General features: G+C 37.3%; 1 protein-coding gene across 2 annotated transcripts in view; it reads right to left on the minus strand.

The window, feature by feature from the left end:
- The window catches only part of glra4a (glycine receptor, alpha 4a), a 241,277-nt gene that overhangs the window by 88,381 nt on the left and 127,359 nt on the right, over nt 1-25,537 (minus strand). The window lies entirely within an intron of this gene.

A 25,537-nucleotide genomic window follows, 5' to 3' on the forward strand; every position in this document is an offset into this window, starting at 1 on the left:
GTAGGGACCCAGAACCTGTGACGATAGGTGCAGATTCTGTAAAGAGCAGTGCTTTAAGTTTTCTGTTTTTATATCAACTTTTGCACATGTGTTAATCCTGAAAAGTGTAAGTCTGTTTAAACTTAACTTTAAATGGCTGTCAGACTTGCATTGTATTTCCAATGATTTAAAGTAGTTCTTTGTTATGTGGCTTATTTGCAGTGCATAAATTGATTAGGTTAGATACAGTAAAAAGGGTATGTAGGGTAATGTATAACAAAACAGTTAAGTAACAACATATTTGTCTGTCTGACTGTCTATATGTCTGTCCACTTTTCACGAGAGAACTACTTAACGGATTTAGATCAGGTTTTTTTCTATAAGTTGCTTGAACATTCCGGATGATTTTGCAACTTCTCTCATAGCGCTAAGAATCATAGTATCATAAATTTGTGCTAATCCAAGACAGAGGCTGCGGGCCGAGGGGAGGGGGAAGCGTGACATCAGGATTAGGGAGCTAGAGGGACAGGACCCTGGGGCTCTGTTTAATCCGCAAGTTTGGAGTTTAAGAAGAAAATCTTTTCGAAATAGACAGAAGGACAGTTCATTCTGTATGGTAATTGCCTCTGGTTACAGTATCTACTACCTTCAGCATGCACCTTTCTCATCCTCAATTCAGAAGCTTACTGGCTGGAAAACGATTGACATATTTCCCACTTTCACTGCAAAGACATGCCTAATCCAGGACACTGATAGAAACCCCACCAGCCCACCAAAAGCAGGTGTTCATTGAGGAACCTGACTTGGTAACAAACGCTTGTTATGTCCCAGTTAGTGCGTTTTAATTTCCATTTTTCTTCTATCAATTTCTTAAACTGGGTTTTACCAGTTGGCACCCCAAATCCTTTATATATATATACATATAAAAAATTAAAGGAACACTTTTTAATCAGAGTACAGTAATCCCTCCTCCATCGCGGGGGTTGTGTTCCAGAGCCACCCGCGAAATAAGAAAATCCGCGAAGTAGAAACCATATGTTTATATGGTTATTTTTATATTGTCATGCTTGGGTCACAGATTTGAGCAGAAACACAGGAGGTTGTAGAGAGACAGGAACGTTATTCAAACACTGCAAACAAACATTTGTCTCTTTTTCAAAAGTTTAAACTGTGCTCCATGACAAGACAGAGATGACAGTTCTGTCTCACAATTAAAAGAATGCAAACATATCTTCTTCTTCAAAGGAAACAGAGAGGAAAGCAAACAAATCAATAGGGCTGTTTGTTTTTAAGTATGCGAAGCACCGCCGGTACAAAGCTGTTGAAGGCGGCAGCTCACACCCCCTCCGTCAGGAGCAGGGAGAGAGAGAGAGAGAGAGAGAGAGACAGACAGAGAAAAACAAACTGAAAAATCAATACGTGCCCTTTGAGCTTTTAAGTATGCGAAGCACCGTGCAGCATGGCGCTTCAGGAAGCAGCTGCACACAGAAGGTAGCAACGTGAAGATAATCTTTCAGCATTTTTAGACGAGTGTCCGTATCGTCTAGGTGTGCAAACAGCCCCCCTGCTCACACCCCCTACGTCAGGATCAGTGAAAGTCAGCGCAAGAGAGAGAAGAAAAGTAAGTTGGGTAGCTTCTCAGCCATCTGCCAATAGCGTCCCTTGTATGAAATCAACTGGGCAAACCAACTGAGGAAGCATGTACCAGAAATTAAAAGACCCATTGTCCTCAGAAATCCGCGAACCAGCAAAAAATCCGCGATATATATTTAAATATGCTTACATATAAAATCCGCGATAGAGGTAAGCCGCGAAAGGCGAAGCGCGATATAGCGAGGGATCACTGTATAGCATCAACTTCAATTAAACTTCTGAGGTATTGATCTGGTCAGTTAAGTAGCAGAGGGGGTTATTAAACAGTTTCAGCTGCTTTGGTGTTAATGAAATTAACAACAGGTACACTAGAGGGTCAACAATGAGACGACCCCCAAAACAGGAATGATTTAACAGGTGGAGGCCACTGACATTTTTCCCTCCTCATCTGTTCTGACTGTTTTTTCACTAGTTTTGCATTTGGCTACTTTAAGTGTCACTACTGGTAGCATGCCGCGATTCCTGGACCCTACAGAGGTTGCACAGGTAGTCCAACTTCTCCAGGATGGCACATCAATACGTGCCATTGTCAGAAGGTTTGCTGTGTCTCCCAGCACAATCTCAACGGCATGGAGGAGATTCCAGGAGACAGGCAGTTACTCTAAAAGAGCTGGACAGGGCCATTGAAGGTCCTTAACCCATCAGCAGGACCGGTATCTGCTCCTTTGGGCAAGAAGGAAAAGGATGAGCACTGCCAGAGCCCTACAAAATTACCTCAGGCAGGCAACTGGTGTCAATGTCTCTAACCAAACAATCAGAAAAAGACTTCACGAGGGTGGCCTGAGGGTCCGACATCCTCTAGTGGGCCCTGTGCTCACTGCCTGGCACCGTGGAGCTCGATTGGCCTTTGCCATAGAATACCAGAATTGGCAGATCCACCACTGGCGCCTTGTTCCTTTCACAGATGAGAGCAGGTTCACCCTGAGCACGTGTGACAGATGTGAAAGGGTCTGGAGAAGCCGTGGAGAACGTTATGCTGCCTTTAACTTCGTTCAGCATGACCGGTTTGGTGGTGGGTAAATGATGGTCTGGGGAGGCATATCCATGGAGGGATGCTCAAACCTCTACAGGCTAGACAATAGCACCTTAACAGCCATTAATTATCGGGATGAAATCCTTGGACCCATTGTCAGACCCTATGCTGGTGCAGAGGGTCCTGGGTTCCTCTTGGTGTACAACAATGCCGTGCCTCTTGTGGCGAGAGTATGCAGGCAGTTCCTGGAGGATGAAGGAATTGATACCATTGACTGGCCTGACCTAAATCCAATAGAACACTTCTGGAACCTTATGTTTTGGTTCATCAGACACCGCCAGGTTGCACCTCAGACTGTCAAGGAGCTCAATGATGCCCTGGTCCTTATCTGGGAGAAGATCCCCCAGGACACCATCCGTCATCTCATTGGGATCATGCCCCAACATTGTCAGGCATGCATACAACCACATGCGGGCCATACAAACTACTAAGTACGAATTTGAGTTGCTGCGATGAAATTTTGGCAAAATGGACTGGCCTAGCACATCATTTTTTCACTTTTGATTTTCGGGGTGTCTTTGAATTCAGCCTTCTGTAGGTTGATAACTTTCAATTCCATCAAACGAAGTGGTATCCTTTCGTTCCTAATACATTACCCAGTCCATATCAGTCTAAATATTCAGCATGATTTTTTTTCCCATTGAGATCTGATGTGTTTTCAAAGTGTTCCTTTAATCACTTGTAGATTGTTCTCACATACATTGAGGGATTAATTTAGTCACTACATAAAATGTAGATATTCTGATGAGCCATTAATGATAACTGTATCTACATGGGTGCTTTCAATCACAAAACCCTCTTAGGCAATAGCATTCTCTCTGTCATTCCAAAGAACAAAGATAAATTACATTATTCCTTCAAGTTTTATACTACAGAATATTCACATAGATACTGGAATGGTAATGCTGTAACAGTGGTAACATTGCCCTCCTCTTCACCAATAAAGACATGTCTTTTTTCTCAAAGTAAGAAACTCTCTGTACTCTCTGGGGCAATATATACCAAAGGAGTGATTTCTGGCTGACAAAAATGCGGAAAAGGAACATTTGTCAGTGTGGGTTTCAGCTGTCAGAAAGTCAGCCTGCTCCCATTTTGAAAAGTCATGAACACAGTAAAATGAGTTTCAGACCTCTACAGCTTGTCTTTAATGAGATTCATAAATTATTCTTGGACTATCTTATTGCACATATGCTTACAAGATATTTTCATTTGTTATTCATCTATCATCCCACAGGAGTCAGTTGCCCTAACCTAATTTGTGTTGGGGAGACTGTGGAGGTGGGGGTAGGGAGTGGAGCTCAGAAAGTAACAAACAGGTTGTTAAACAGCTACATTTCTATAAATACTATATACTGCAAAGCAGAAATGGAACAACCTAAACATTTTAACAAGCAATTGATTTTGATATTTGGTTACTTCATACTGTTTTGTTTTAATGTTTTGAAATGAAAGCCTAAAAGCTGTTTTTTGTTTGAGCAATAACCTTTCTGCACTATTCTGTAGTTAGTGCATGTAAGAAAACTAATGTGAACTGAAATTCATTTCAGGTTTGAACTTTGAAACCAGGTTGGTTCAGCTCAGCCTATATTCTATCAGTTTATTAAAGGTTTTTGTCAATGTTTGGTGTGCATTTCCAACTAGATCTAAAAAAGGATTTTTATAGTTACATGTTTAATAAAAACTTTAGTTCATAATTGCAATATGTATGAAACAGGTCTGGCACATACACAATGCAGAATATATAATAACAGTGAATTTTAGCTTGCATTGTGGCCAGTCTTCTCCAAAAGTGTATGAACATCATTGTACTAGCTGTGTTACCTGACTTAGCCCAGGAGATTCATTAAAGGGCCTCAGTTATCATGTTGTAGGTGTAACAAATGTACTATGTAACCGGGTACCTTCTTTTGTATACAATATTTGCAGGATGTTTTTAACAAGGGCTAATATTATTGACAATGTGTTGTGGTGGTTAGGGCTTTGGACTTTAAACCCTGACATTGTGGATTCAAATCCTAGTCACTTCACTTACCTGTGCTCTAATTGGAAACATTAAAAAATGTAACCAGTTGTTCTCAGATGTTGTAAGTCAACTAGAATAAAGGCATTAGACAAATAATAAGTAGCAATAATAATATTATTAGGTCACCAGTGCTGCTTACTCTTGAACATGCTATACACAATTACCCATGAGGAAAGCATTCCTGCATTAGATCAATTCCTGCCTTTTTCAGCTTTTCCTAATTAAGTGGTTTCCTTTGATGGTCACTGCAAAAGACAGTTTTCTGTCTGCTCAAAAGTGTATTCTTTCAAATCGAACCAGCTAATTAATAGAAATAATGTGATATTTGAGTATATTGTTATCATTATTAGATGTTAATGTTTTTCATTTGTTTACGCCGTTAACTCAAGTACAGTTGTTTGTAGTCTTACTTTAAAGTCCACAGATGTGAATGTATTTGCAAATCTGTACTTTAAGAAGATATAGATAAGTGGTGGTACCCTATGTGTTACACTGATGTATTAACGTGAAGAGCGTGGAACGTGGAGTATTTCCCCATTTAACATTTAAGCACCACTATCTAAGGCTGAGCATGAACTGTGCAATTTTGGGACTATTTTGAGCCTGATTTAAAGTCGCTGACTGATTTTCTGAATCAGTCCAAATTTCAGCATAATCATCCATTGTTTCACGTGATGACAACTTTTTTTTCCTGTCCAGGACATCCACTCTATTGGTTACTGGTGCTATTCATGTGGCCTGTCGGTCAGTTCTGCTGCACCCTTCATTTGTTTAAAGCATGCTCTCAGAGCAGCAGAGAACATGTAAGTTAACATAATATTAATAAATATCAAAAAAATGTATCAACAAATAAAAAACTTTATTTTTACTATAGTGTCAATCATATTTCAATTAAATCCATTAAAACATTTTTGAGATTTTGGGATATTTAGCAGATACCTACTGACTTATTTGTACCATTCTTCCAGATTTCAGCTTTTTAACACTAGAATCTCTGAGGCCTACGAAAAAACTCATAATCCACGCCCACCATGAATCCCTTTGCATCTCTCTGTCAGCGTCTTTTGTTTTGTAAATGTATCGATCAGCACAAACAGCAAGCAGCCTGCTGTCCCATCCCCTGCCTGGACAGAGCTCAGCTCAGGCAAAAAGTTATCCCAGCTCAAGCCAAGGCTCTTTATCTGCATTTGAGGTTCCTGGAGTTGTATAGGGTAAATACTACAATATATTGTTATTTGGAATATATGCATTTCATGTGTGTTCCGTATCTACAAAGATCTGGGTAAATGTAGGATGAAAGGAAATGCTGAACACATACCTAAAGCAGAAACTTTTTCCATGTTATACTAATAATGATATAAAGTGTATAATGTGTGAAGACTAAATATCAGATAAACACGTGCGCTTTTATTCAATAATATGACCAAAGAAAAAAAAAACATTTGATTTACATGTTGCTGTCAATGAGTTAAAAACCCAAGCTCAAATGTCAATCGACAGGATGTTGATGTGTATTCTTGAATGTTGCAGAGGTTAGAACTGCTGCTTTACAAACGCAAAAGCACCAGGTTCGAGACCGGGTGTTCCAAGCAGTGAGCTGCTGTTATTATTATTATGATTATTACTATAATACAATAAAAACATACATTTGATTTGAGTCTGTAGAACCCGGTGTAAATTTTGGATACTTGTAAAAGTCAGCACTTGTTTTTTTTTTTATTTTTCAGTTTTATTCTCTCAGTGACCTTCACGTTGTACCACGAACTTGCCTCTCCCTCTCTGAGTTGATGGCATTTTTCTCCATTCTTTTCACAAGAGCAGCACTGTGGCTGATGCCTGCTCAGAACTATTTGTTGTACCAGCAATCAAATATACAATGCTGTAAGACTGGACAAAGGCAGGACACTAACAACAGACAGCTTCTTCACAGCGCTTTCGCTGGCTAATAGACTGCTGCACTCTGCTTGGCACCATGAAGTAAAATGGGACTTCCACCTGCAGCTAAAGTCACTTCAGTACTAGAGCAATTTGCCACACTGCTGTTTAGATCTGGCATTGCCATGATGACAGTCAGTAAAACCTGTCCATCCTTACCTTAACCACAAACTCTGACATAACAGTAATATTCAAAACAAACAAAGACAAAAAATATTATATTTATGTCAAGTGATCAAATGCTGAGATAAATTGAATTAATCTGAATGTCTCAGCTGTAAAGTGAAACATAGCTGTGGATGAGATGCCATTTTATTACCAAGCACACTCAGACAGGGTACTGAATCTCCCTACAGTCCCATTAACCTGCTAGTATTTGAAAAATGGGAAAAAGCAGAGTACCCCTTAATCATAGGATGAATGTTTACATAGGCTGTGATCAAACTGAAGTTGCTGAGGCATCACTGTGACATCCTCCAAAAATGTTACTTAAAACAATGCATTCAGAGTTTAGGAAGTCCTAACCTTGCACATATAATAGTTATATATAGAAATGGTGGAGATGATAAATGCTAACTTGCATTCCATGAATAGTTATAGATTTTAAATTGGTTACCAAATGTCTCATTATATCTTCTTCAAAAGTCACAACAATACAGTTCTGAAGTTAAATGCAAAACATCTGTTTTTATCATAATGGACTCTTTTTCATTTATCAAAACCAATGTAACCATGGAATAAATGTATATGAAACACCTTTTATGTCATATGTAGTTACTTTAGGGTGACATATTTCTGCTTCCAACATGTCACCTGCAAGAACTGACAGTTCACTTGCATCCTAATATATCCCACCCCTTGACAGGTACCATTGTAACAAGATCATTTGTATTACTCACTTCACCTGTCAGTGATTTTAATGTTGTGGCTGATCACTGTATAGTATTGGGCTCTCAAAATAACTACCATTGCATAGCAACATACATTTCTTTCAAATAAAAGACTTAATGAAAACACCATAATCACATGTAGAGGACAAGAGAAAAAATTAATGCAAAACATACATGTGAAATAAAAAAATAAATAAAAGTATATTTAACTTTAAATGGATGGTAAATTGTCCAGTCTTTGTGTTGGGATCTATTGGTAAATCTAATGGAAAAGCTTTCAATCAGATGATACGAAAAATGACAGGGACACTTTGTTCTTAATGTTAAACAGGCAATGGAAAACCAAACCACTTTGCCATAGCCTCCTCCTAATAGAATTACAGCTCATGATGTATTAGTTATTGTGCCATATTAATGTCAAGTTTATTATACACTTATTAGCTATTACATATGACAGCTTAAGCTACTAGTTTTAAATTTTTTTCATTTTGTTCTTGGCATCCTGCATGCCACTTCAAACTCTGACATAAAGTTGTGTCGCTGCAGATCACCTAATTAGCCATAACCATTTGCCTAAAGAGTATTGTCTGTCTGCTGTGATAGCATCCTTTAGAGATCTGGGGACTTGGCTGGTTGGCAAGCTGGCTCAAACCTGGCAGATTTTAACATTATGCCTGGGAAGTTGGTTGCTAGAGGGTTTTTTTCATCGGATAGATAGATAGATAGATAGATAGATAGATAGATAGATAGATAGATAGATAGATAGATAGATAGATAGATAGATAGATAGATAGATAGATAGATACTTTATTAATCCCAAAGGGAAATTCACAAGTGTTTTGTGAAAAATTCACAAAATTCACAAACTTAATGTTTATTTAATGTTGATGTTGTTACTTCTTCTCTCCCACCTATCCTTTGGTTTTGGAACGTATAAGGGTGTTAACTATTTGCAGTTTCTGCTATATTGATTGTGCTCTCCTCACAAATCCAAGTACTGCATTCTATTAAGTAACTTGCTACTGTAATTTGACTGAGAGGCAACATGGTGTCACAGTGATACAAGCTTCTGTCTCATGGATCCAGTGTCCTGAGATTCAACCCCACGTCTGGTCTGGTCTGTCTGTTTGGAGTTGCACATTATTTTCAGGTTTGACATTCATATAACCATATAGTAAATGCATATTCTTCCCTTTCTATTTAATATAACTAAAGCATTATGTAAAAAGTTTCTCTTTAGCTACTTTTTATAATGGTGCTGATTATTTATCCTTTTTATTATCAGTAGTATTTTGTATCCTTACTAGGAATAGTATTGTGAATATTTCTATTTAATATAATTGAAGCATTAAGTAAGAATTTCTCTTTAGCTACTTTTTATAATGGTGCTGATTATTTATCCATTTTATTATCAGTAGTATTTTGTATTTTTACTAGGAAAAGTATTGTGAATATTTCTCTGTAATTTAAAAAGAATTAATACATTTTGGACTAGGGTGGCATGGTGGCGCAGTGGTAGCGCTGCTTCCTCGCATTTAGGACACCCGGGTTCTCTTCCCGGGTCCTCCCTGCGTGGAGTTTGCATGTTCTCCCTGCGTCTGCGTGGGTTTCCTCTGGGTGCTCCGGTTTCCTCCCACACTCCAAAGACATGCAGATTAGGTGCATTGGTGATCCTAAATTGTCCTTGGTGTGTGTGTGTGTGCCCTGCGGTGGGTTGGCGCCCTGCCCGGGATTTGTTCCTGCCTAGCGCCCAGTGTTGGCTGGGGTTGGCTCCAACAGACCCCCATGACCCTGTGTTAGGATATAGCGGGTTGGAAAATGACTGACTGACTGACATTTTGGACTTGGATAATGTTCCTTAAATAAAAACATTTAAGCAACAATGCAAAAATGCATAATTACCCAACATTTTACAATAGTAATTGATCCTAAAAACAACTGGCAACATGGGTATTACAAAGCAAGATAAAAACAAATTGTAACAGAGAGACAAACACAACAGCAACAGACGAAAGTTCAGAAATCTCAAAAATGGAAACTTTATCATCAAGAATATGTATTTATTTAAAATTTGTGTTAGCTTACTGTAGGTATACGCCAAATATAAAATCCTTTCATAATTATAGAGAAACAGATTATTTTAGCAAATAATACACAAAAACTTACTGTTCACTTCCTATCCCAGGTGCAAAGCAGTAACAATCATTGGACAAGGCTCTAGACCATCATTGAACCCACACGCACACATACATAGACAGCAGTTCGTTTCTACAAGATACATTTTATGGCTAATTAACACGGCTCACAGTTCGTGGTTATCTGCAAGATTAACGAGACATGTAGTGGAGAGAACATAAAAAAACATAAACTCATGAAATTTGAAAATGAATCCATTTGGGTTGGGTTGAGAGGTAGCAGCACAGTCTTCTTTAGTACAGCGCATCCCACAGAAAACACAGGTGGTCTGTTATAAAACAATACTTATATTTTGTATTATACTTTGATCAATGTAAATCTTCTATCCTCCTGTCCATTTTAATTAACACAGTGTGAAGTCCATACAAATAAACCTAGGAATATGTAATGTTCACAGAGACATACTGACGTCATCTTTGCAATCAAGAGAGAAGCAGCTGGAAGAGTTTTTGTGTTTTCTGTGGTGTGAAAGTTAATTAAAAACTACATTTTGCTTCTGTAAACTTGGGTTTGGTTGTCACTAAGGAACTGTGCAGGAATTTGTAAAGCTTTATTCCCTTTAGAAGGGATTTTTTGCTTTTATCTTATTGCCCGCACAGGAGCAAAAGCAGGCTGGGTGTTTGGGGGTGCGCCTGGAGAAGTTAATTGTTAAATGTACTTGTTTATGTTATTTGTATTTGTGCTAACATCAATGAGGCAGGGCAGAAAGCAGCGGTAGCTGTTACCAGAATCTATAATAAATAAGTAAGAAAAAACTGGCATCATAGCAATAAATAGCTATTAAGTAACAGAAACAGTGATTTCTTAGTTCTTAAAAAAAGGGCCGCTGCTGACTCCAAAGTAATAAAGGGGAAGGCTCAGTGGTTCATAGGTAAGCAGCCAGCATTAAGATTAGGCACAAAAGGCCTAAGAAGCAGATAAGACAGTTGGAAGCTAACTAGCAGCAGATATTCACTCAGCATGTTTTTTTTTTTTTAGATTGTACAGTTCTTAGCAGTCAGGAAGTAGAGCAGTTAAGGAGAGCAACAGCGTAAGGGTTAATTAATGCAAAGGAGTACAAATGGTGCAAGTAGAGAACTTTTAAGTAATCGATTAAGAGGAGTGCTAAGTTAGGAGAACAGACCGAGGAAATTAAAGTTAACCTCACAGAAGAACAAACAGCAGGCAGTCGAGAGGAAAAAGATTGCAGGAGCTTAGGGGGCCAGAAGGTGTAAAATAGCTGTAGCAACAGGCCATCTCAAAAAAAGTCTCCAGAAAGAGAGGGGTAGTGACAATTGGGGACTCAATCATTAGGGTGTTTGAAGTGCAGGTTTGCTGCAGAGACAAAGAGACTTACACAATGTGTTGCCTTCTGGGTTCCAGGGGGACATCCCTGGAAGGATGGATAGGCACTTGATCAGAACGGGGATGGATCCAGTTGTCATTGTCCACGTTCGAACAAATGACATGCATAAGGGTCAGTTTTGCGATCCTAATTTAAAGAGTTATGTGCCAGGCTGAGAAGCAGAACTGACAAGGTAGGCTTCTCTGAAGTTCTGCCTGTTCTACACACCAGTCCAGGCAAAATTAAGGGATTAAAAGGCTTAACACATAGCTAAAACCTTGGTGCAGGATAGAAGGATATAGGTTTATGGAGCATTGGGACAGCTTTTGTAATAGATGGGACAGGCACCAACGTGAAGAGAATCAGGATAGAATTGAGGGTGTACAGGTAATTGAAATACTATGGTCAAGTGACCATAATATAATACAATTCTCATTGTTTTGCAAAAGTGCAGATGCAGTTTTACTTTGGTAGGGTAAATTTTGAGCAAGTGTGGCAATGTCTAAGGATGACAGACTGGGTTAAGCTTTAAAGTGTGGAGACAGTTGAGGAGCAGTGGAACAGATTCAAAAATGTTTTACAAGTAATGCAGGACAGGTACATACCTAAATCTAGAATTTAAAAGAAATTTTTGAAAACTCCACAGAGGGTTAATGAAGAGTTTAAAAAGAAGCTGCAAAGGAAAAAACAGCTGTGTAATAATAATAATAATAATTCATTACATTTATATAGCGCTTTTCTCAGTACTGAAATCGCTAAGGTGTATAAGACTATGTCACACACGTGTGCATGGGAGGCAGCTAAAGGGCTTGAGTGAAGGCAGTTCTGAGGCATGCTGGGATGTGGCAGAGTGCACTAACTCTTTTTTTCTCTTACCTGTAGACCATTCCCGGGAGATTCCACCTGGCTCTCTTGACGTCACTTCCGGGACCGAGCCAATGGAAGAAGACCTTACCGGCTCTGGCCCCTGTGATGTCACATCCGGGCTTGAACCAATGGCTAAAGAACATGAGCCAGATCCCTATGACATCACTTCCTGTCTTCCCCTTTAAAAGTCTACACCTTTTCCCTCTTCCCTCAGTCTTGTTCTGGACTTAGTTGTATGCACATCAGTGCTGCGTATTGATAAAAAAAACAACTTTGCAGCCAGGATACCATATTATACGGGTGGCTGCCCCAAACCTTTATCTGTTTATGTCTCATTTTTGTGACAACTAATAACTCTAATGTGAATCATAAGGTGTATGAGAACATGATGGCAACCATTAAGAAGGATATTAGGGAGGCTAAAAGACAGTTGGAGAGGAATATAGCAGATATGGTGAAAGATGAACCAAAGAGATTCTTTCAGTGTTTTAGTACTAAAAGATCAGTCATCAGGAATAGTAAAGGGGAATTAACAAATACGGACAGTGAAATAGTGGATTCTCTAAATAAATAGTTTTCTGAGGTCTTCACAAGTGAGGAAGTAGATAACCTCCCAGCAGTAAAGGAGACTACTATTGATTGATTTGGAAATTGTAGAGGCAGAAGTACTGCTCAGATTATATAGGCTGGAATCAAACACATCTACAGGATCATATAATATTTACCCTCGAGTTCTGAAGGATGTTAAGTCAACGTGCTAGTAGTGAAGTAAAGGTAATTACAATATGTTTGTCTTACTCCAATTTAAGTCCATCTTGGAGTACACCAAATGCAGCTGTTTATGGGTTAGGAGTGACTGTGACACCAAGACTGTCTGATAGTCTAGTATTATGCGCTAGGGAGTTCACTGGAAAAAGCAAACTTTTATTCAAATTAATTTTGAGTCCATATATCTTTTGAAAATCTGCTAGTGCTTTTAGTACTTCTGGCATGGAATTTTGTGGGTCAGCTGCATACAGTACCATGTCATCTGCATATAATGATATTCTCTGTTCAAGTCCTTTTCTTAAAATCTCCTTTATCACTGATGCATTTCAAAAGTAAACAGCCAGTGTCTCAAAGGTGATTGCAAAGAGCAATGGACATCCTTGTCGAGTATCCCGTTCTAGCTTTATTTTAAACAGAAAATTATATATTTATGTGTTATTTGCTGATAAATGATGAAGCCATTAAGACTCATAACGCATAAACAAGTAGAGAGTTTCTTTACAAACATCTTATTTTTAGTTTTATAAATCCTGCTTATCCAAGTGATGACCCATCATAAACATTGGGGGAACAAAAGGTTATAGGCTACAATATGGATAATAGTCCAAAAACAATGACAACAATAACAGCAATAATGGGATAGATGGAATAGAATAGGATAGGAGACACAGAGGTGCTAAATATAATTGAACGATCGACAAAGCAACAGGACTGCAACTGTAGGGGTTGAATGCATCAGTAAAGATTGATTTCATTCAAAATAAATGCATCTCAAATGGTCTCTTATTAAAACTTGCATTAAAACTCTGCAAACATCTTACTACATTGCTCACCATGAACTTGACTGATTAATCTCTGTATCCTCAATGGCATGTCCTCAGTGAGTGACATAACCTGCATGTCTTTGGAATATGGAAGAAATCTTTGTACCTTGTTTGGGAAGAAAGGGCAAACTCTATATACTGTAGATTTTTTTCCAGAGCTGGAATCTGAGCCTGCGGTGGGTTGGCACCCTGCCAGGGATTGGTTCCTGCCTTGTGTCCCGTGTTGGCTGGGATTGGCTCCAGCAGACCCCCGTGACCCTGTGTTCGGATTCAGCAGGTTGGAAAATGGATGGATGGATGGAATCTGAGCTCTGAAATCTGGGGCTGTGAGGCAAAACAGCTAACCACAATGCTGCCCTAAATGGTTTAACTGGAAAAAAATTATTATTTTTATATATTATCTGTTTATTCTCTGAATTGGACTTTCTCCTGTTTAATCCAAATTTCAAATACCACTTAAGAACTTTAAGCTCAACACTTTACAGGACACACATTTATTTCTCTGATCATCCTAAGTGCATGTCATACACAGTTTTTTTGACTGTGAGGGAAACCTGCTTTAATATATCTTATTAATATATATATTAATATATACCAACTCCAAAAATCCTTGGATCAAACTGGGGTCTACAGTATAACTGGCTGATGAAAAATGTTACCACAGATAATATTTGGTTATGAAAAGTTAAGATGTTTATAAATGAGACAAAGAAAAGTTTTGAAGTGTGAAATTTCTATCTACCAATTTCTTCATGAGTAGCTTTTTGAGCGCCAGTCCATGGTGTTTATAGTCTCATTCACTGGAATTCTTAACTTTGAATAACTGTCATATACAGTATATCCATTATAACCATGTGCTTCTTTAACATTTACAGCATAACATTAAAGTACATTTCCCCCTAATGGCTTATATTCTCAAAAATGTTCAAAACATAATGAAATGCAAGAAACATCACAAAGAGAGCCGTACAGCATAAATAGAGAAGTAGTACTTCATATAGCTGTGCTACATTTGTTCAGCCTGTAACACTTATGATTTCATATTTTTAGTTTTTATAATATGGCTTAAGCCAGACAGTAGTTTGATTTTGTTGACAGTTGTATATAATACATAACCTTATTCATGTCCTCTAGGCTCTGCACTCACAGATATTTGTCTTTCCCATTGTCAATGTACTTCCCTATGTGCTTATTTCCTATTTTTTATGCATTTCCATTATAATGTTGTAATACACTTGACTTGTAATATTGTTTAATGTATTGGAAAGCAACTTGACAGTATGTCTTAGCAATAGTGTTACAGAAAAGCTGATGATTAAAAGAATTATTAGCTGTCAGAGTCAATGTTGCTAATGGTGTTTTTAATGAAGGGCCACGGAGCACAATGATTGCTTAAGAAACTGTCTCCTATTCACAACAGTTCCTAGTAAATTTTCATAAATTATTTCACAATTTTTAAACTTTATTACTTTGTAAATTAAATGTTACTTTGGTACTTAAGAGAATATTTTCATTTTCTAAGTTATATAAGTGAGCATTTTCCAAAGTGATTAACTGATAATTCGATCACTTTGATGTTAAAATTATAACAAGATAACTATAAGCTTAAAATATTAAATTTTACACCTACATACTTATAAAATCAGCACATTTTAATAGGGAAATTAAGCTGTAAATATGTTGTATGAAGCACAAATTGTGTACATTCTAACTGTTTTTCTAAATATTATTGTGATATTAGTTCATGTGTTCATTTTTAGTTCATTTTATCTGTCTTATACTTCTCTATCTTATTAATGATCCTTTACTTCAGAATTACTCATTGTAGTCTTCTTCAGCTAGGAGAACATTTACTACTAAGTGACAAGGAAACAAGAAAGAGTTTTCATATCGATAATGAAAGACTGTACCTTATACATAGCTTTGCTAAACACATCACAAAGACAATGTCAGTACTGGGAAAAACAGCAATGAGTAACATGGTGATATAATATTTTCATCTCTCCCTCCCTCTGTGCCTTGCTGTGTCTGTGCCTGTCCTGTACCCACTGTTGTGCTTATACTGCACATACGTGCTTTGTGTACCTTGGTGATACGAGCTGTTGAGTGCATAAACATTATAGAGTATAGTATTTGATTAATATGATAATTAATACATATATGTTTAATTATGCCAACAGCCTTATTCATGCTGTTCCAAATGTTTAATGCATCTATTTTCTGGTTATATCTTTGAGCTATTCTTTGATTAAATGTAGTGTGGCTTCTGAGTAGAAGATCTAATCCATTAATGTTAGTTAATTTGCTGGATCATAAGTATTATGAGCTTTTCACTTTAAAAATATTTTTCCTTTATAATCTAAGCTAAAGTATTTGTGGAAATATGTGTTTCTATTGATCTAAAACATTTTTGGATGTTTACCTTGCATATTATGTTTTGGAACTCAATGGTATTTTTGAATATCGGCGCCACCATGTTATGATTTCTGTTATCGGGATGCTGCTCCTGCTTGCTATGGAATGAGGTTTTTACATCATCACCATCAACTATCACGGGTGTGATAGTTCGTTCAGTATCCTTGATCTAGATAAAAACACAATCAAGCAGAATGTAAACTTCTCTCTGTGGCTTCTCTGTGAGCCATGTTAAAGTTCTCTCCAGAATTTCTGATTTTCAGTCTTTCTGTTTTTACCTTTTGCTTTCATTAATGGTTAGCGGTTATGCTTTGGTACAAAAGTTTTGTGTTCTAGGTTTCTACTTGTTTCTGGTTTTGTCTGTGTTTCACCTCCTTGTCCTCTTCCAGCCTTTGGGCATAATAGTAGGATGCCTGCCTATAGTAGCATTGACTTCTTGTTACAAACTATCTCTTCAATCTCATGCTTAATTGATTACAGTGTCATCTGTAGTTTGTTAATTTAAACTCTTTTGACATAAATGCTTTAAAATAGTTCTTAAAACCAAGATTTAATTAAGAATGAGTTCAATTTTATAGTTTCTTTTTTCATTTTGTTTCAAATGCTTTGAATTTCAAATCCTGTGATCTCAATATCCAGTGTGTCACTTCCATCCAATCCTAGAAATGCCGTTCATTTACTCTGGGTCTTCAGACTAGGACTTCCTCTAGTTGTTCCTGAATTACTTGGAGCCAAGGCAGATCCTTAACTGCCTGCTGCATTTTAGGGTAAGCATGGTCCAGTATGTTCACCTTCTGGGACCATATGTCCTCTAATGGCCACAAGATGTTGCCATCTCTGATTTCCTATGAAGGAATGCCTTTTAAGTGCTTTCTTTTTAAGCAGTGTTCATAGTAATACTGTAGGCGTATGATGGATAAGAACAGAGAAGGGAAACTTTTTCTTTGTCTTACACATACTGGATTTGTTTTGGGTTTTATCCCTAAGTTCGTATCTGAATTTGGTGTCGGCATTGTGTGGATCCAGAGAGCATTGAACAGAAAGTAGATGGTGATTTGGCTGTTTCAGTTTGAAAGGCCTTTCAAACTGGGATTAGTATTTGATGCATTGCATCCTTGTGCCAACTGAGTGCAGACAGCTGCCTTGAACTGTGGATGTACTGCAATCCATCTGAGGTCCATCTGAGTATGGTATGCAGCAGGATGGTGTGCTTGGTGGTTCTGCTGGGTGTGCATTGTGAGTGTGTGTCTGAGTGAAAGCAAGTTGGCAAGTGTGGTTACGGACACACATGTGTAAAATCCTTGGGTTAATAATATAATGAGGCATATGGGTGTAAATGAGACAGCTTTGTTGATTTGTTCACACAAAAGTGTATAAGAGCTGGCAGTACATGTCTGAAAGAGGGAAAAACAGTGATGGTTTCTCAGTGAAGCTGTAAAGTTACAGTAGAAATTACAAAACTCTAAATGTTTTAAGTCTCCTTGGGTGTGGAAGAGAACAGACTTTTGTGTTTGAACATTTCTAAAGCTAAAGAAAGTGTAAAAATCCTCGAAAGGGTCTTTTGTCTTATTGTCTCTGATCTATACTATACATACTATTTATAGGACACAGTTTTCTTTTAAAGAAGTACTCATTGGACTTATAATTGTTATTATTTGGAACTGAGTGCAATAAAATCAATTTATGCACAGTCCACTGCATTTTGGACCAAATTAATGCTTAAGTCAATTGAACTTAAAAGTAAGTTATATAATAATATAGAGTTGTAGTTTCATCAGACACATGGCAAGACCCAGTCTTATGTCTTTTGTCATGCATGTTCACTCAAACTACAGTTTCTAATTAACCTAATCAGCATGTCTTTGTGATGTGGAGTTCACAGGGAAAACCCATGCTAAAGACTGTGCCACCGTTAATCCCGTATTGGTTTTAGGGTTTTATGTTATAATAATCAATTTTTAAATTATAATGAAGGGAATTAAAGCAACATTTCTAGATAATTTTAACTAGTTTTAAAATACATGTTTAAATATAGGAAATGAAAAATATGTTCATAACTAAGCTAAGGGTGTCTAGGGAAAAAAAATACATGCAGTTTTCAGAGTAATGTTTCACAACCTTGGTCTTCCTTGTTCCTGTAGTTTTTAGTCACTGAATAATTCCATCAATTAAAATAATTTGCCTTTTAAATCCGTTTTAATTACTCTTGTGTAGCATTCAACGGGCACCCTGACAATTTGCCTGCGCACAGCTCAGAGGCTGACACGATTTTGTGTAACATGGCACTGACTACTAATACCCACATATTAAATTTATGAATGTTTTCTTTAACTCTCTAAGCAAAAATAAATAAATAAACATGTTGCCTCCAAATACACGGTGTTGTCTATTTAACATAAAATTGCAACTTTCAGATGCTCATGCATCATAGCTCCAGGAACCTGGATTTGACACCCACCCAGTTGCTCTTTGTGGATTTTACACATTCCCCCTATATTTGTCTGGGGTTTCTCTGCATTTATATTCTTCAACTATCCGAACAACATGTTGCATAGGTTAATAAAAAAATGTAAATCCTTCCTGTATGAGAGTGAGGATATAAATGCACAGTATAGTGTGATGGAATGCTGTGCCATTCAAGTATTTGCTTCAGCCTTGTGCCCAGTGTTTGTGAAACAGGATCCAGTTTACTGCACAGCCTGCTTTGGAATAAGAAGGTTAAGAAAACAGATGGATGAATGATTTGAAATGAACTTCAATCAATATTCAGTATGGCACTGTGGTTTGTGTATTTAAGCTTCCACTTATATACTGTACATGACATACTTATGCAAAATTATTCCTTCCTATGTATGTTTTATTTCTACTTTATTATTATTATTATTTTATGTTATATTGCCTGCCTTTCTTTTTTATTATACATTTATCATTTTTGTTTATGTTTTGTCAGTCTAGGAGAAATGCTGTGAAAGTTTTTTATTTCCAATGATTTCTAACAACAGGGATGAAGCTCCTTGTTAAACATTACTGAGTTTATTGTACAAAAAGAATAATATTTTAAAGTTATTAGAAACATTAACACATGCTGGAACTTTAAAACCCCACAACAATTGACTCCTTGACATCAAGGAGCCCCACAACCTCTGATCTGTTCATCTCTGGGGTGTTTTAATTGCTACACACTGTAGCCTTCATGCTCTGACAGCACCAGGAGAAGATAACAGATGGGTTATCTTTCTAAGTGCTGCAGGTGTATTCATTCTGTCAATTTCTGAATGGGGTATTCCCAGCAGAGTCTGGGGTGGACTGTAGGCAAAATGGTTATTTAAAACAAGCTAAATATAAAATTATTTTTACTGTAACTGTTTCTTGTTTTTGTTATTTTGCTGCATTTGTAGTTGTGAATTAATATTGTAAGAGGAACCACCCTTCCACACTGCATTTCAAAACTGTGAACCTTGGCCATCTGTGGAGCCAACACCTTCTGCAGAATAGAAGACTGAAGTAAGACTAAATTTTCAGAACATTAGATCACTCTAGACAAGAACAAGCCATTCAGCCCAACAAAGTTTGCCGGTCCTATGCACTTAATTCTTCCAAAATAACATAAACTCTGGTTTTGAAAGTCCCTAAAGTCTTACTGTCCACCACACTACTTGGTAGCTTATTCCATGTGTCTGTGGTTATCTGTGTAAAGAAAAACTTCCTAATGTTTGTATGAAATTTACCCTTAACAAGTTTCCAACTGTGTCCCCGTGTTCTTGACGCAACGCAAAGGAATGCCTCCAAAATACGTCCAGTAAAACCCGTGAGGCTATTGCTGTATTTTTCAATCAAAAAATGAATGATATTAGAAATAACATAGTATATCTCCCCAACACTGCGGATTCTCCTAAGCCCCAGTACTCCGTTATAAACAAATTAAATTCTTTCACCAGGATAAATTTACCTGATTTACATAAAATAATTTCTCAATTGAAACCCTCCACCTGCGTCCTTGACCCAATTCCAACAAGTTTTTTCAAAGTTTTGGGCATGCTAATTGATAGTATTCTTGACATAGTAAATTCGTCATTAGATATGGGGGTCTTCCCAGACTGTCTTAAGACTGCTGTAGTTAAACCCCTACTCAAGAAAAATAATCTTGACCCCTCTGCTTTTGAAAATTTTAGACCCATCTCTAACCTGGCTTTCTTAAGTAAAATTCTAGAGAAGGCAGTCATTATGCAGTTAAATGACCACCTCAAAAAACATGCTATTCTTGATAAATTTCAGTCAGGTTTTAGAACAAATCACAGCACAGAAACTGCACTCGTTAAAGTAGTAAATGACTTGCGGGTAAATGCAGACAGAGGCCATTTATCTGTTCTCATCCTCCTAGGTCTGAGTGCCGCATTTGACAACATTGATCACAATATTCTTAGAAATCGCCTTAGTCAATGGGTGGGCCTCTCTGGCAGTGTCTTAAATTGGTTTGAATCCTACCTGGCAGGGAGAAAATTCTTTATTAGTTGTGGTAATTACAACTCAAAGACACATGATATCCTATATGGTGTTCCACAAGGCTCTATCCTGGGTCCACTGCTCTTCTCAATCTACATGCTTCCGTTCGGTCAGATTATCTCAGGGCACAATGTGAGCTACCACAGCTATGCTGATGACACACAGCTGTACTTATCAATAGCACCTGATGACCCCGATTCTCTTGATTCACTAACTAACACAATGTCTTACTTGTATTTCTGAATGGATAAATAGTAATTTTCTCAAGCTAAATAAAGAGAAAACTGAAATTTTAGTGATTGGCAATAATGGATACAATGAGGGTATCAGAAATAAACTTGATGCATTAGGATTAAAAGTCAAGACGGAGGTAAAAAGCTTAGGGGTAACTGTTGACTGTAATCTGAATTTTAAATCGCATATTAATCAGACCACTAGGACAGCATTTTTTCACTTAAGAAACATAGCAAAAGTTAGACCTCTTATATCATTGAAAGATGCTGAGAAGTTAGTTCACACTTTTGTTTTCAGTTGACTAGATTACTGTAACGCACTCCTCTCAGGACTACCCAAAAAAGACATAAATCGTTTGCAACTAGTGCCGAATGCATCTGCTAGAATCCTAACTAGGAAAAGAAAATCCGAGCACATTTCTCCTGTTTTATGTCACTACACTGGTTACTTGTGTCATTCAAAATTGACTTTAAATAAATCTCGCCCCATTTTATATATCGGAATGTCTGACACCCTATATTCCAAATCGTAACCTTAGATCCTCAAATGAGTGTCTCCTTAGAATTCCAAGAGCAAAACTTAAAAGAAGTGGTGAGACGGCCTTCTGCTGTTATGCACCTAAAATCTGGAATAGCCTGCCAATAGGAATTCGCCAGGCTAATACAGTGGAGCACTTTAAAAACTGCTGAAAACACATTATTTTAACATGGCTTTCTCATAACGTCACTTTAATTTAATCCTGATACTCTGTATATTCAATTCATTATAATAACTATTCATGGTGGCTCTAAAATCTGTACTAACCCCAACTCTCTCTTCTGTTTCTTTTTCCGGTTTCTTTGTGGTGGTGGCCTGCACCACCACCATCTACTCAAAGCACCGTAATGTTCCAACATTGATGGAATAAAAGCCAGAAATCTGCATGACCATCATCATCAAGTCCTTCCATGAGAACCCTAAATACAAAGAGGACTATTTCATTTATGTTAGGTAGAATGCCCAGAGGGGACTGGGCAGTCTCGTGGCCTGGAACCCCTGCAGATTTTATTTTTTCCTCCAGCCATCTGGAGTTTTTTTTTCTTTTTTCTGTCCTCCCTGGCCATCGGACCTTACTCTTATTTTATGTTAATTAATGTTGTCTTATTTTATTTTCTTACTTTGTCTTTTATTTTTCTTTTCTTCATTATATAAAGCACTTTGAGCAACATTTTTTGTATGAAAATGTGCTATATAAATAAATGTTGTTGTTGTTGATGAACTCATTTTAAAGTAAGAGTCTCGATCCACTGTACTAATTCCCTTCATAATTTTAAACACTTCAATCATGTCACCTCTTAATCTTCTACGGTGGCCCTAAGGGTACTTCGCAAAAACAGATTAATACATGCAAAAACAAATCAGAAAACACAAAAACAAAGGCTCATCTCTTTTAATATTTCCTCGTAACTCATCCCCTGTAGACCTGGAATCTGCCTAGCTGTTCATCTCTGAACTTTTCCTAGTGCTGCTATGTCCATTTTGTAGCCTAGAGGCCAAAACTGTACACAGTACTCCAGATGAGGCTTCACCGGTGCATAATAAACCTTAAGAATAACTTCCTTGGACTTGTACTCTACATATTGTGCTATATAACTTAACATTCTGTTAAACTTGATGGCTTCTGAACAGTCTGGCAATTGAACACTCTCTGGCAGTAGACACTGTCTGGCAGTTGCCAGTTTATATTCATCAAATAATGCTTGCCTTTGTTAGTTTACAAGGCAATACCTTTCATAGCATGTCTAAAGCACCAGTACCAAATTTACATTGTGTTGTAGTAATTCCTTTACATGAATGTTCTCTCTTGTATAGAAATGAATACTTCACTGCCCAGGGTAACCACCGTCTGTTCCCAACAAGGGGGATATTGAAGTCTCATCTGTTGTTTCAGATGGGAGGATAATTAAATTAAAATTAAATGTTGTATTCTAATGATGCAGATGGTCAGTTTAATAAAGAATATTTTTAAGAGCTCAGTTAGTGCACTGGGAACCAACAGATACCAAAGTCTGTGATGCCAAACTGGTCTGTATAATTAAATGTTTCAAATTGTGTATCCTCTAGTCAATACTATTTTTTGTGTTTTTTCTAAATTCTTTGTGTGTTTCTGTTCAAGAAATTTCCTGTTCATCACCTAGTTGAAGACATTTTTGTTTATTTGTGATTTCTGACTAGTTGTTGAAGTAAAAAGTATTTTCAAGTGTTAGTCACTGATGAATAAATACTGTAGCACGTTTCTACACTGAAAAACACTACAGACATTATTTTCACATATTGCATATTTCAGTTTACCATTACCTCTGTTCAGAATGGGAGCAGTAAGTCAGCACTAAAAAGCCAAAAATATTTATTCATGTAACCATCCCTACTTCAACCCAGTTTTTCCATAAAGGATTTCATGCAGCCTTAGCTAAAAGTGTGTATGTCATTTACAATAAAAATTGCAAAACTTGCACAAGGACACAAAATGGCAATACATTATTTTGTAAAAAAAATATTTGCAATCATTATACCAGTCATTGCTCAATCTGCATTAACAAAATGTTTGTTTAAATTAATGCATTTAAGAAAATGATCAGAGAAGCATCTGCCGTGCCGTTTTGTTTAAAGAGGTATTCTCATCTGATTTAATTCTCTAAACCACTTGATCTGGAGAGTGTCACAGTGCTAACAGATTGGGTGGAACAAAGAACACCTTCCTGTACATAACTACAGTTTACAAGTCCTTCTTTGGGAATTTCTGTGTGCTCCCTGTACAGCTGAAAGATTTAATCAATGACTCAGTCCATGCTCTCATTCCAGCGGGCTGCTTCTTGTACCTAAACAGAATGCCAAACCACCTCTGATCATGAGCAGTGTCATCACTTTGGGGACCCTCTGAAAGAATTTCTGTCATCTCCCAAAGTATGTAGCCATATTTGAGGAAGATAATTTAAGTGGACTGGGTGATGTGTTGACTGATGGGGAAGATGCTATCGTGCTGGAAAGTGTGGCACAGGACACAGACAGAGCCCATCAGGGACAAAGACAAAACAAAACACTGGTAGTGGTGACATAAGTAGTCATGCCAGTGTAAGCAAAGATTCTGCCATAGGTCAGTGGGTATGTTTGCTATGTAAGCAGACAGAAAGCTCCAGAAGTACAATAGACTGAGGAGATAAGGAGGCAGTCACATGGCTGTGATTCAGAAATGGAACCATCTTACTTTTTTTCATGGTGTGGTCTGAGAGAAATTACTAGAGGCCACTTGTTCCCTTCAGGTGTCAGGACCATTCCGGCCCCTTTTTAATTAAAGACTCCAGATGATTCCTTGTCCTTTAACTACTATGGAAGATTCATGATGGCAGTGATCCTGATTGCACCCTGATCTTGTAAGTAATTCCAGACTTGGCTGAAATTGACCCTAAAAGTGATTTTAAAGCTACTTTGAGTTAAAGAGGAGCTGGGTGGCAATGGCTCACTGGCAGGAGGAAGAAATACTAGTGTAGAAAATGGATGAAAAGGAGATAAAGTTGTGATTTTGTATGGTACTTTGAGGGTATGATTGGTATTCATTTTTATTTATGTATTTTTTTGTGCAGGTTTGCAACCTATTTTTTGCATTCCTTTATATGTGAATATAGGCTTTAGATGTTGCAGAATTCAGTTCTGTTATTACTTGCATTCCAGAAAGAATTCCTAAAGAATTTATAATTGTTTTGGGCCATTTTTGGATGCCATTTTGAATTCTGTTCTGCTGCTATTTTGTGGATGTTTTGTGATGGTGTTGCTAGGCAATTGACCTGGAAATATTTGGGTTTTACCTCTGGGGCCAAATGTATTAAGGTCTTCCCAGATAGTGGTGAAGACCGGAGTGGTGGCTCTGATGTTTGGAATCTGCACTGGCAATCAGAAGGTTGCCGGTTCGAATCCCGTAAATGCAGAAAGAGACTCTGCTCTGTTGGGCCCTTAAGCAAGGCCCTTAACCTGCAATTGCTGAGCGCTTTGAGTAGTGAGAAAAGCGCTATATAAATGCAAAGAATTATTATTATTATTTCCATCCTTTTCATGTTTGCGGATAAACAAAAGAATCCTCTGTGTGTGTCTGCTTCATATTTCTTTTGCTTTTTGACCCTTTTTTCATATTTCAACAAGGATTTGTTGAATAATAAGGTTCACATTTGGTCTAGAGTTTTACCTGTTTTTAACATTTCTTCTCCTGGTCATTTCAATTAAATTTTTCCAGATTTATTCTCACAATAAACTGTAACAGAGGTAGTAAAGTAATCAAACCATTCTACCCGAAAAACAAGTACCAACATCCATAAAAGTATACCCCAGGAGGCTACAGGGACTATTGTAACACAGTATAACATTTAACCCAAGTCCTAGCTCATGGGGGAACATACAGTAGTCAGTCTCAGGTCTTATCCTGAAGTTGTTTTGTTTTTTTATTTTTGAATTGGGAATTCCCAGTTTTTGTTAAGTTGTACTGTTTAATTTTTATTACTCTTAATTGTTTCTTAACAGCCTTCTTAACTGTTTTCATTTTGTGTTTTTGCATTAGTTTAATGCTATGCATTCTGTGTTTTGTTAATTTTAATAATTTGTTAGGTAACTTAACTAGGTACGTATCCTCTGATACTGCTATTACACTTTTTTGAAGAACCTATGAGCTATAAGACATACCTAATGCAAATAAAGGTTGCAATAGCATTAACTTTGTGGTGATTTTTTACACCTCTGTTTAGCTCTCTCTTTATATTAGACATTTTGGATTTATTTTGTTTTTTTTCTTAGTGAAAATAGTAAAAAACACCTTAAATATAATAATGTTTCACTGTGTACCCAGGTTGTTTTTACTGTTGTCCCATT

Source organism: Erpetoichthys calabaricus, chromosome 12 (genome assembly GCF_900747795.2).
Source record: "Erpetoichthys calabaricus chromosome 12, fErpCal1.3, whole genome shotgun sequence".
NCBI classification, from domain to species: domain Eukaryota; kingdom Metazoa; phylum Chordata; class Cladistia; order Polypteriformes; family Polypteridae; genus Erpetoichthys; species Erpetoichthys calabaricus.